Here is a 12,944-nt window from a genome sequence, read left to right as displayed (position 1 = left end):
GAAAACTTTGTTGCTTCCTGAAAAAAAAAATGAATAAATTCCAGAGGTTTTTTATTTTACAAATATGTTTAAATAATAAGTCTATTGAAAAAAATCACTTCAAATTAGTGGTAAATTATTTTGATTAAATGGATTTTTTTTTGGGATTTTTCATAGAAATAAAATTGAAAGTACTGAAAAACTGAAAAATTTAAAAATTAACAACACACTACATTAAAAAGAAAAATAGGTCATATAAAAAATCGTGGACTATTCGATGTTTCGATTTTGTTGAAAGAATAAATGAAAGAAGTAATGATATAATTTAAAATTTAGTTATTTTTAACTTTTTGCTATTCTCTTTCTTTTCCTATTGACATCATAGAACAAAAAACTAGTTGAAAAAATATTATGTATTTATTTTTGAGCTTTTGATTTTTTTTAAATTATTTAATCGTTAAGTTAATTTCTATTTCAACTAAAATTGTCGATAGTTTCTTTTAATGATTACAAAATGATGTTTTTCCTAATTAACACGTGCTAACGAAATCGCCCAAAATAGATTTTTTTTTAATATTTTCAATTTCTAAATGTCATATTTTGAGACATAAATAAAGATGGTTTATTTTGTTGAACAAAACATTATTTTCCGCAAAGATTTTATTTTAATTTTTATTACTAAATTTCTAAATTTTAAACCAACAAGAATTCTTAACTAACTCTTAAAATGTTATCATAAATAGCCAATCATTTTCTATAAATTTCAATTTAATATTTAGATTATTTTTATTGTAGAAAGATTTGTTTTCAGACATAGGCCGTTGCAAGTATGTGTTTTATGTTTATGTCGCCCCCTCCCCAAAATCGGTCCGAAAAATCAGGAAACGAAAAAAATGAAATTTCTTTGAAAATAGAAGTCTAATGAACTGAAAACAAATTAAAATGCATTTTCCTGCGTTTTAAATCATATTTAGGATGTCTGGGAATTTTTGTGAAATTCCGTTATACAGCACCGCAAATTAATTTTTTCGTCGAAACAAAAAATATTCGTCTTTAAATACTTTGACATTTTGAAAACTTTCCAAAAATATTTTTTGATTGCAAAACAACTGGGCAGGTGCAAAATGCATTTATAAAAACATTTTTTTCATTCAAATGTCAATACCATGGCTTGTAATTTCAATTTTTACATATTTTTTTTTATCGAAGTAAGGGACTTTGGGTCATACACTTCAACAAATATTTGCAACGGCCTTATTTAAAGTTAAAAAATATACTTAAATTTTGTTGATTTGCAAAAAAAAATATGTAATTGTTTAAAACATTTAAAAAAGTTTAAAAAACTCAGCCATTTTCCGTTACTTAATTGTAATTTTTTTTGGAAAATGTAATTTTAAGGAAATATAATATACATTTCGAATCTACATTAACCCATTTTTTCATTTAGAACAGTTTTTTTCATTTTAAAATTTCGTGTTTTTATATAACTTTGCAAGGAGATTTTTTAGAGTGTAACAATATTCTACAAAGTTGTCGAACAGACAATTACAACAATTTTGATATATAAACATAAGGGATTTGTTTGTAATTTTACGAAAAAAAAGTTTTGAAAGAGTTACTTTTTGCGTTTTTCTTCGTTTCGTTGTTCGTGTCTGTCGCGAGTGACCATAAACGGCCATGATCGACAACGACCAGGTTGATATTGCCTTAAAAATGTAATTTTTCCATTCATTAAATTACTCTTATTACTTTATTTGAGATTTGATTAAAACCCTTTTCCAGTTCCACCAATAATTCGCTTTGGATTTTTCTTTTGTTCCCTCCACAGAGATTAAGTTACTGCGAAATTTATCAACAAAAAAAAAAACGCTTCTTCACTTTCGCGCACCATGATAACAATCTATTATAGATACTTTACAGTCAAGGAGAGAGAGAGACAGAGCTAGTCTACTCCGGAATTTACTGATGGCACCATGCCCCCACCCCCGCCCTCTCGGCAAGAGGTCCACGCGCGAGTCTTCTGTCTTCATTAAAAATTAAACTACCAAAGCGAAACAACGGCACGGAACGGGGATCATCGTAAAAGTGACCATTTGATGCTGCTTCTGCTGCTGGTTCGTCCTTTTTTTCGAGTTGAGATTTTTTTTTTTCTGGGACATGAATCTCTGAGAAATCTGTTAACAAAATATTATCATTTGTAAATATTATTCTTCAAGGGAAAAAAGCTTTTGACTAACTTTTGAATCAGTTTCGAATCTATAAATGTCTCCGTTGACACCCATTTGACAGTTGCTTAAAACTGTTTGCACGTGCACTGTCAAACAATTTGTGTAGTGTGCGCGTTCACAACTAGATGGCTCTAGTGAGAAGTGATTGATGGAATTTGAAATAAATTAAATTTCTGTTTGTCTATGTTTGAGCCATCAAGCTGTGAGTGCGCCTACTACTGCAAGTAATGTTCAAGCAACTGTCAAACGTCAAATCAGCTGTGGTGAGTTAGAAGTTGCTGTGGTGAGTTTCTGATTATTCAAATTGACCGTTGAATTGCTGATTTGTGAACTTGAAAATAGATTTAATTCTGTTTTTGCTTGTATAAATTAATTTAAAAAACAGAAATTGTTTATATTAAAGTACGAATCTCACTGAGAATCGTCAGCAAGCGATGCACAGTGGGGCGAGGTGGCAATCTAGCGGGACAAAATTAATAGCGCTCTGGGATTACGTCCTAGAGCTTCGGTGTCTTCAGCAAAGTTGCTCAAAAAAATCAGGGCTACATTTTGGTACTAAAATGTAGTTCCAATTTTGGCCGCATAGGTGGCGCTGAAATCTAACTTTTTCCAGTGACCTCCTAGCGAGTTGGTGTCTTCGACAAAGTTGTAGATCTCGCCAAATTACGTATAGTCACAGAACATGTCAAAATTCTCAAAAATAACTGCGTAAAGTTACAGTTAGTTTGAAAAATAGTTATAATTAAGCTATGAATATTCAGTCAACCTAGCAGGACAAAATTAATATCGCTCTGGGGTTACGTCATAGAGATTCGGTGTCTTCAGCAAAAGTTGCTCAGAAAAATCAGGGCAACATTTTGGTACTAAAATGTAGTTCCAATTTTGGCCGCATAGGTGGCGCTGAAATCTAACTTTTTCCAGTGACCTCCTAGCGAGTTGGTGTCTTCGACAAAGTTGTAGATCTCGTCAAATTACGTATAGTCACGGAACATGTCAAAATTCTCAAAAATAACTGCGTAAAGTTACAGTTAGTTAAAAAAATAGTTATAATTAAGCTATGAATATTCAGTCAATCTAGCAGGACAAAATTAATGGCGCTCTGGGGTTACGTCCTAGAGCTTCGGTGTCTTCAGCAAAGTTGCTCAGAAAAATCAGGGCTACATTTTGGTACTAAAATGTAGTTCCAATTTTGGCCGCATAGGTGGCGCTGAAATCTAACTTTTTCCAGTGACCTCCTAGCGAGCTGGTGTCTTCGAAAAACTTGTAGATCTCGCCAAATTACGTAAAGTTACCGAACATGTCAAAATTCTTAAAAAATTACTGTGCAAAGTAACAGTTAGTTTAAAAAATAAACAAATTAGCTTGCGAGCCAATTGTACAAAATTGTTTTTTTAAAAAATGTAATTACGTTATTTTCATTTAAAAGACTAAAAAATTATCTATCACTTGAAGTTTTTTTAATTTCAGTTATTTTTTGGAAATTTTTGGTATTTAAAAATAATAGAAAACAGAAAATAACAGTTGTCTATCAGTTTTGTTGATTTTATTGTTTTAGGTGTTTGAAAAGGTATTTAGTTTAATGTTCTTGTGTTTTCATTGAAATTTGAGACCATTTTTAGGTGACATAAAATCTGAACAATTTATGTAGTGGCGTAATTTTATCTTTCAATCAATTGTAACGTTTTGGACGTTATTTTGCAACAATTAGACTTTGGCCATGGTCGAGTGGAGGCAAAAAAAAATAAAAGAAATATAAAAAGTGAGATTACAAGCCAGAATTTAAACATATCAATAAAAAAAATGGTTATAAAATGTATTATACAAAAGTTCTCTTGATTTGCAATAATTATTTTCAAAAAATATGAGATTCGGAAATAAAAAAACATTTTAGCGATACTATTCATCTAAAATTTAATTAAATAAAAATTGTTTTTGAATAAACCCGAACATGCACAAAATTATTCGTAACGCAGAGCAATTCATTTTAAATGGATTTTAGCTGACTGCACATAAGTTTCCATTGAAAGTTTGATTTTTTTTTTGAAAAAATATGCTCTACCTCTGATTTGGGGGTGGTGACAAAAGCATTGAAACATACAGTATGTAAAAAAAGTATGTTTACACCCCTTGAGCACTATGCACAAATTGTGATGAAACATTTAAACAATTTAAAGTTTGACAGAAACCTAGTACCTTTTGTTCAGAAACTCATGCCGAATATTTTGCTACAAAAAGCTCATGAAAAGATGATTTCAATAGAAAGTTATTTAACAAATACTATTACAAAAATCAAAAAAGATGCGAAAAAAATGTGTACACTTTTCGAAAAATTAACATACATAAAGTTATTTGTTGACATATCACCATAAATCCAGCCTCCCAACTCCAAATAGGCATCTTTGACTTGTTAAAAAATAATTTGGATTGAATGTAATGTTTACTAACTACTTAGTATAAATGTTTATATAACTCTGGAAATTCTATACAAAACTAATCTAAACTTAATTTTGCATACTTTTAATTTAACTAAATGTCAATATCTTACCATAGAATTGCTAAATAAACTTTTTGAATCGTAAACTGGTTCGGATGCGACGAAGTACTAAGTAATTTTGACGAAGTTTCTAAGAAATTTTGTCCCGCTAGATTGACTGAATATTCATAGCCTAATTATAACTATTTTTTAAACTAACTGTAACTTTGCACAGTTATTTTTAAGAATTTAGACATGTTCGGTGACTATACGTAATTTGGTGAGATCTACAACTTTGTCGAAGACACCAACTCGCTAGGAAGTCACTGGAAAAAGTTAGATTTCAGCGCCACCTATGCGGCCAAAATTGGAACTACATTTTAGTACCAAAATGTAGCCCTGATTTTTCTGAGCAACTTTGCTGAAGACACCGGATCTCTATGACGTAACCCCAGAGCGCTATTAATTTTGTCCCGCTAGATTGCCACCTCGCCCCACTGTGCGATGGTATCGGCCAGACTGCGTCCAGGACGACGACGACGACGACGGCGAGTTTGTTTGAAATAATGAGCCAGAAGATTCCGACATGGTCCATCATTACCCTGACTGAAAAGTCCGTCGGACGTCCGTCGTTTGTCGTCCGTGCAATTGTACGACGTCGCACGACAATGTCGTGCGACTTTCGCGCGAATGTCATACGTTTTTGCACCAAAATGTCGTATTTGTCGTGCGATCGATCATCGAAATTGTTCGACATTGTCGTACGACATTCGACCGACGTCGCACGGTTTTGTTATTTAGGTTGTCGTGCCTTTGTCGTGTGCTGTTTTTTCGTTTTTATTAGGTTAGGTTGCAGTAAAAATAATTTTTTTTTTATTTTTAAATTATTTTTAGATGTATTGTATATTTTCTGTAAATTAAACTTTTTCACTAAATTTCATATACATTCATTAATTTTAGATGTTGTGTATCGCGATCTTTAAGTGGTTTTTTGGCGTTGTCTTCCAGTTGGCCTTTCAGCTCATCTCGTCACTTCGGCATCTTGGCCGGACTTTGTCAGCCATCTTTTCGAGTTTGCTTCCGTTTCTTTCCCACGGATTGATGGCCACCGGAGTACGGGACAACATCAGTTTACCGGAAGTGTTCGGTGCAGGTGTTTTTGCGATCGTTACAGCTTCCGTTCCGTGGGACAAAACGGAGACGCTGGGTTGTCAGCAGGATCTGATTGGAATATTTTTGGTTACCTGAAAAAAGAAAAGGTCATTCGGCTGAATCATCCAAAACATAACTAAAGTTTTGTTAAAAAAAGAAATCTCATGACAGATATCGTACTCAAAAATTCTGCGAAAATTCATAAATTATGTAAATGTGGAATATTCAAAAACCTTTGAAGAACTGTAAATTTAATAACGTTAATTGTAAAATTTCACTTTCAATGTTAAAAAAATATAGCCAATTTAAACATGAAAATTTTTAGGAAAAAAGACAAAAAATACTTTGAGACAAAAAAAAATCAAGCATTTAAAATTTCTGATAAAAATCAACATATGTATGGAGAATCTTGTTTTTTTTTTTTAATTAAAGTACATGTGTTCCTTGGGACACTTACGTCCTTGTAATGAAACAATACATTTTAAAGCTTTTGAACAATTTTGAAATGTTTGAATGTTAGAATCGTTAAAATTTAAAATATCAGAATAATTTTATAATAAAAACAAATTCTTTGATATTTTTAAACATAGTTTATAAAATCAAGAATTTAAAGAATAATAAGTTTGAAAATGTAGGAGTTAAAGATTTGTAAAATCTAATTTTTATAATTTTATAATTTTATAATTTTATAATTTTATAATTTTATAATTTTATAATTTTATAATTTTATAATTTTATAATTTTATAATTTTATAATTTTATAATTTTATAATTTTATAATTTTATAATTTTAAAATTTTATAATTTTATAATTTTATAATTTTATAATTTTATAATTTTATAATTTTATAATTTTATAATTTTATAATTTTATAATTTTATAATTTTATAATTTTATAATTTTATAATTTTATAATTTTATAATTTTATAATTTTATAATTTTATAATTTTATAATTTTATAATTTTATAATTTTATAATTTTATAATTTTATAATTTTATAATTTTATAATTTTATAATTTTATAATTTTATAATTTTATAATTTTATAATTTTATAATTTTATAATTTTATAATTTTATAATTTTATAATTTTATAATTTTATAATTGTATAATTTTATAATTTTATAATTTTATAATTTTATAATTTTATAATTTTATAATTTTATAATTTTATAATTTTATAATTTTATAATTTTATAATTTTATAATTTTATAATTTTATAATTTTATAATTTTATAATTTTATAATTTTATAATTTTATAATTGTATAATTTTATAATTTTATAATTTTATAATTTTATAATTTTATAATTTTATAATTTTATAATTTTATAATTTTATAATTTTATAATTTTATAATTTTATATAATTTTTAATTTTATAATTTTATAATTTTATAATTTTATAATTTTATAATTTTATAATTTTATAATTTTATAATTTTATAATTTTATAATTTTATAATTTTATAATTTTATAATTTTATAATTTTATAATTTTATAATTTTATAATTTTATAATTTTATAATTTTATAATTTTATAATTTTATAATTTTATAATTTTATAATTTTATAATTTTATAATTTTATAATTTTATAATTTTATAATTTTATAATTTTATAATTTTATAATTTTATAATTTTATAATTTTATAATTTTATAATTTTATAATTTTATAATTTTATAATTTTATAATTTTATAATTTTATAATTTTATAATTTTATAATTTTATAATTTTATAATTTTATAATTTTATAATTTTATAATTTTATAATTTTATAATTTTATAATTTATTATAAAAACTATTGTTAAAAGATAACCAAGATAACTAAAGAAATAAACAGAATTGAATTGTATTGAAGAAATGTAATAATTATATTATTTTAACTATATTTTATTTTCAAGCGAAATCATACTTTATTTGTAAAATTGAAAAGTTTGAGAAATGAAAGAAAAAGAATTTTGTGGTTTAGAATTTTTGATAAGTCCCCCTCCACGCACATTTTCATCGTCCTCATTTATTTTTCAAATGGGAGGCACACCCCCTCCATAGAGAAAGGAATTCAATACTCTTGCCCCCTCTATCGTTTCAAAAACAACTCACCGTATAAAAACCTCCGGCGGATCAGAAACGCCGCCTCATCCATTACATGCCGTTTGATCCTCCTCCTCCTTGGGTATGGCACGCACCGCCACTTCCAGCGGAAAATTAAACGCCAATCCGCTTCCTCGATCGCAGACCGGTTCCTTTCCCTCCCGTCTTCCGGCAAGGCCCGCTGGAGCAACGATGGGACCCGTTCTCCTCCTCCTCCACCATCACGAAGGCCGAAATCAGGAAATCTGGAATATATTGTTATGATAAAGCCGCTCGCCCACTCCGACCGAAACTTTCCGGTAAAAAAGGAACACAACTTACCAATCAACCGGCCAAAATCCACACGAAACCTTACTGCAACGTAAAACTGATTTGAATCGATTCAAAGTTTCTCTGATTTGATCAAGTCCAAACAAGTCCAACTGGAGAGAACTGTCAAACTGCGTCGACGAAAATCTTGACTTCAAATTGAAGGAAAATCGATGGAAAAACAATGTCGGTCATGTCAAGTGTTTGTCGTACGTTTGTCGTCCTTTCGACCAATCGATATCGAAACGGTAAAATCAAAATCGCGCGACAGCTCGTACGACGTGCGACATTTTTCAAACAGGGTACTAGCGAAAGCCCCGGGAGTAGCAAGTGGGATGGCTCCCGAGTAAAAATAAAAGTGACTCTCCCCTCTAAAGGGAGGGCAAATTTTCCGCCTTAACTCGTGGGCGAAAGTGTAAAAAATGAGTGATGATCGGAACGTGATGGAATATCAGTTTATTCGTGCCACCTTTTTTCTTCTACCCTGAATGCCCTCAACTATATAGTTGAGACCACTTTCCACATCATCGTGCGCAAACTAAGAATACAAAAAAACTTGTGCCGTGAAAGAATTCCGATGGAAATGAAGATGGTGCGGCGATAACATTCTAGCGAGGCGCCTGAAGTTATGCAGCCTCGCACTACAGCACTTTCAGCCCACCCACCACTAGGTGGTGTTAGAGGCAGGTGGGAGGAAGCAATAGTTGAAGGAAGAGGAAGACGACGCAGGGTAAAGCCACAGGAATGCTAGAACAAAACCCATTGATGGCGAATAACAGGGATAATATGGGGACTTTGGGTTAAGTAGGGGGAAAGTAGGAGGGGAAATTCTCGCGCCAAGGAATTTCATTTGGTTCCGAGTTTTGCCTTTCCTGTGGGTTGAGAGATTAACGGCGACGATGAAGATGTCTATATTTGGTAGAGTTGCCAGAGTTGTCTTTCAATTTTAAAATTGTCAATACTATATAATTTTCAATTCTTGTCATGAATGTTAGAAAAAAAATAACGTTAAAAAATGACCATAACAACTTCCTAATCAAGTAAAACTAAACACTCTTCACGTCTTCACTCACTATATGAGTTTCTCTTGCGTGACGAGCTTTCATATTGACACAAATGCACGGAAACTAAAATCATGATTTATTCTATATGGCAATTGCACATAACTGTATTTTGAACTAGCGTAATAAAATATATAGATTGTCGATTTAAACATTATATGTTCCACATATAATTTAGAAAACAAATCTTCATAGATTTTATATGCGCGTTGCACATAACCGAGTTTGTTTTCTGCTTATTAAACGATATTATTCTCGCAAATAAACTTTGTGAGCACCGCATATAAGTTGTATGTTCACGATAGTATAGATTTTTGCAGTATGCTTTTACACATACAACTTATATGCAATGCTCACAAAATTTATGAGTGCATGCTCAGCATGCTCGAAGGTGTGCATAACCACTCATAAATACAACATGGCGAAGAATTGAACAAAATCGGTTTGCTCGTGGTTTTGCAGCAAAATAATTTCTAATTTTCTTTAAGAAAGAGAAGTTTTTAATAGTAAAAAAGGTGTAGGTAAGTTATTTATACATTTAACCATCCAGCAAAAGGTTCTAGACATTTAGGTATTGTTTCGAACGTTGAGATTTTATAATCCTTTTTTCTTCCAGCTCAAACGCTCATTTCCGGCGTCGAAAAGCGCAGATCGTGGTCCCACAAATGCATTCACCTGCAGGACCATGGACAGAAAATTCTGCGAGCAGCGATATCCCAACTACTGCGACCGTGACTTGGACAACCGCGACCAGTACAGGAGTCCTCCGCCGTCGAGGGGAGATCGCGGGTACTGTGCCCAGGACGCTTGCAGGAAGCGATCTAGGTCAAGGAATGCTAGCGGGACGAAAAGGGAAAGAGAGTGGTGTGCAAGCCACAGGTAGATCTGGAAGATGAGAAAGGCAGACGAAGTGGACGCCGCGAACCTTCTACGCGCAATCATCCTCCGTTCGGTCCACTCTTACGCTTCCGGCTCGACTGCGAGCGTTAGTCGGTGCGTCGGGCAAAAAACGATTAATTAAAGCTCCGAGGGCCGCCGTAGCTCGAAAGCGACCAAGAAAATCAACGTACATTCCGTTACGCCAACCTGGGAGTCAGCTCGTCAACCCCCTGATACACCCACACCGAGGAGATCCACGTAACGCAAACAAGCTACCAGAAGAGATTACTTGGCCGAATTTAGACCGACGTCTGAACCAACGCCAGTTGCAGCAGCTACTTCGAATGATTTGTGAGTTAGAATCTGCTCGGAAGTATGTCACAGCCGACGCCTACGCCAGCGCCGGCGGCCAAGGACATTCTGCCGGACCTGAGCAGACTTCAAAGGTGAGTTTTGGTGTAGATGTTGAACCCCCTTCAAAGGGTCCACTTTAGTGCGGATGAGAAACGTGCTCATGTTATTTCAGCTGGTGCCGAGTTGACCCGGTTAACGCAGGACCAGTTGCTGCAGGAAACGCCAAAGATTCGTTCCGGGGAGGAGTTGGTCGCGATTCATTGGGAATTGGTGCTACCTCCTAACCCACCTTCCCCGTCCCGGACCACATTCGGCCTTCTCACGGATAGGAGCACGTTGAACTCAGAAAGTGAACCCTGGCGGCGAGGCGCGTTAGCAACGAATCAATGCCACCAAGATCCGGCCACGTACCAACGGCCTGCCAAAAGAGGTTACCGCTATTTAACGCGATTATTTAAAGTATTTAGAATGTAAATAAAAAACACACACACACACACACACAAACAAAAAACCCTCCCCAAAAACAAAAACACTTATAAATAAAAAAACGTAAATTAGAAGCATCATAAAAAACATAGTTATAAATATTGAAAGAAAATTGAAACTGAAAATTTACATTAGCAATACCAAACAAAAATAAAGCGCGTTTCTATTAATAATCAAATGAAAAACATATTAAAAACTATGAATTTGCAACATACATATTATAAATGGGTACACATTAAAATCTGTGAGCATTGCATATACTGTTCATATGCTTTGAACATACATTTTATATGCGTTAGCATATTTGAAAGTCGTGTCCATGTATATGTAATGCTGATAGAGTTTATATGCAGGGCTCACACCGTTTATGTACAGAAGCATTTTGCAAAAATCTATATGCAAAGCTAATAGCAACAATCATGATATTTATTTCAGTGTGGGTCGAAAAACGCTCGCGCAACACACTCCCAGCAGTCGTCTGAACTCGATCATGAAATAACTGCGTAGCAATTATGGTGCAAACTTGTACAAACACTGAACTGGTAGTGAACTGAACAGATCTTGTACAGCCCGGATAGCTCAGTCGGTAGAGCGTTGGACTTTTAATCCAACGGTCTAGGGTTCAAGTCCCTATTCGGGCGGCAACTTTTTTTTTTGTTTGCTTTTTTAGTATGGATGAAATTTTCAGTGTATGCTTTTATTTAAGGAAAATATAAAATATTTTATCAGTGTCTTGCGAACCTTCGAGGTGAACGGACACTAGAGCTGCGGTATTTTTTACTACCTAAGCTCAGAGTTATTTCAAACAAAATTCACAGTCTTTTTAAAGACTACCTGAGTTACTTTCCAAAATTCTAAACAGTCTTTTCAAGACTAACCCCACCTGAAATTTTGTTGTATTTTACAAACGAAGCCATCTTTTTAAGAGAACTTTGCTTGCAAAATGCGTCAAAACAAAGGTAAACGCAAATCTTCTGAAGATTTGATCGTTACGTCGGTGAAGCGTTTGAACGCTAAACCGGCTAACGGAAACAGAAAAAGAAAACAGCCTCATCCGAGGTCTGATTCTGATTCTGAAAGTGAGGTTAATCCTCCAATCCCATTGGCAAATAGTTTCGGTGTTTTATCCGAAACTGTTGACAAGGATCCTTCTCCTCGTACTGAGCCTTCTGCCGTCGAGAAACGAGTAAAGGCACCGCCAATTGTAGTGACTTCCGTCTCCGATTTGGCCAGCTTTCGAACGCAACTGAAGAACTGCAAGGAAACTTGCAATTTGAAGGTTTCGTTCCAGCTTGGTCGAAGAGGAGAATGTCGCTTGTTGACGGAATCTTTACAAGATCACCAAACTTTTGTTGGTTATTTGAAAAACCACAAACACAATTTCTACACGTATGAGACCAAGAATGCTCGTCCATTCAAGGCGGTCTTAAAAGGTCTCTCCAACGACTTGTCGGTGGATGAGATCAAAAACGAACTTAAGGTGTTGCTTGGCTTTGCCCCATCCCGAGTAATACCAATGAAGAAAAAATCAAACGGGAATATTTCTCGCTTTGGTTTGACTTCACAATTTTATCTGATTCATTTCAACAGAAATGAAATCAACAATTTGAAACTTTTGGACAAAGTACAGTTTTTGTTCCATGTACGGGTAAAGTGGGAGCATTTTAAGAAACATGGCGGTAATGGCCAGAATCTGACCCAGTGCCGGCGTTGCCAGGCATTCGGTCACGGTACTGATCATTGCGCTATGGTTCCAAAATGCATGGTTTGCGGGGATTCTTCTCACGACAAGGACAATTGTCCCGTGAAAGAAGTCACCCAATTTAAATGTGCAAATTGTGGTGGAAATCACAAATCAAATTTCTGGGATTGCCCCATCAGAAAACAGGTTTTGGATTCTCGTGCTAAGCATCAGCCGAA

The 12,944-nt window shown here is 33.0% G+C and overlaps 1 protein-coding gene and 1 non-coding gene across 2 annotated transcripts in view; one reads left to right on the top strand and one right to left on the bottom strand.

Annotated features, from left to right (window-relative positions):
• Positions 1–12,944, bottom strand: part of LOC6053904 (tyramine beta-hydroxylase) — a 42,104-nt gene that overhangs the window by 10,753 nt on the left and 18,407 nt on the right. The gene's annotated exons all lie outside the window — the stretch shown is intronic.
• On the top strand, positions 11,593–11,665 carry Trnak-uuu. The gene has a single exon. It is a non-coding gene; the product is annotated as a tRNA-Lys (tRNA).

This window comes from Culex quinquefasciatus, chromosome 1 (assembly GCF_015732765.1).
Source record: "Culex quinquefasciatus strain JHB chromosome 1, VPISU_Cqui_1.0_pri_paternal, whole genome shotgun sequence".
Taxonomy (NCBI): Eukaryota; Metazoa; Arthropoda; class Insecta; order Diptera; family Culicidae; genus Culex; species Culex quinquefasciatus.
The sequence above is the reverse complement of the archived record's forward strand: the minus strand, read 5'-3'. Positions and strand labels throughout refer to the sequence as shown.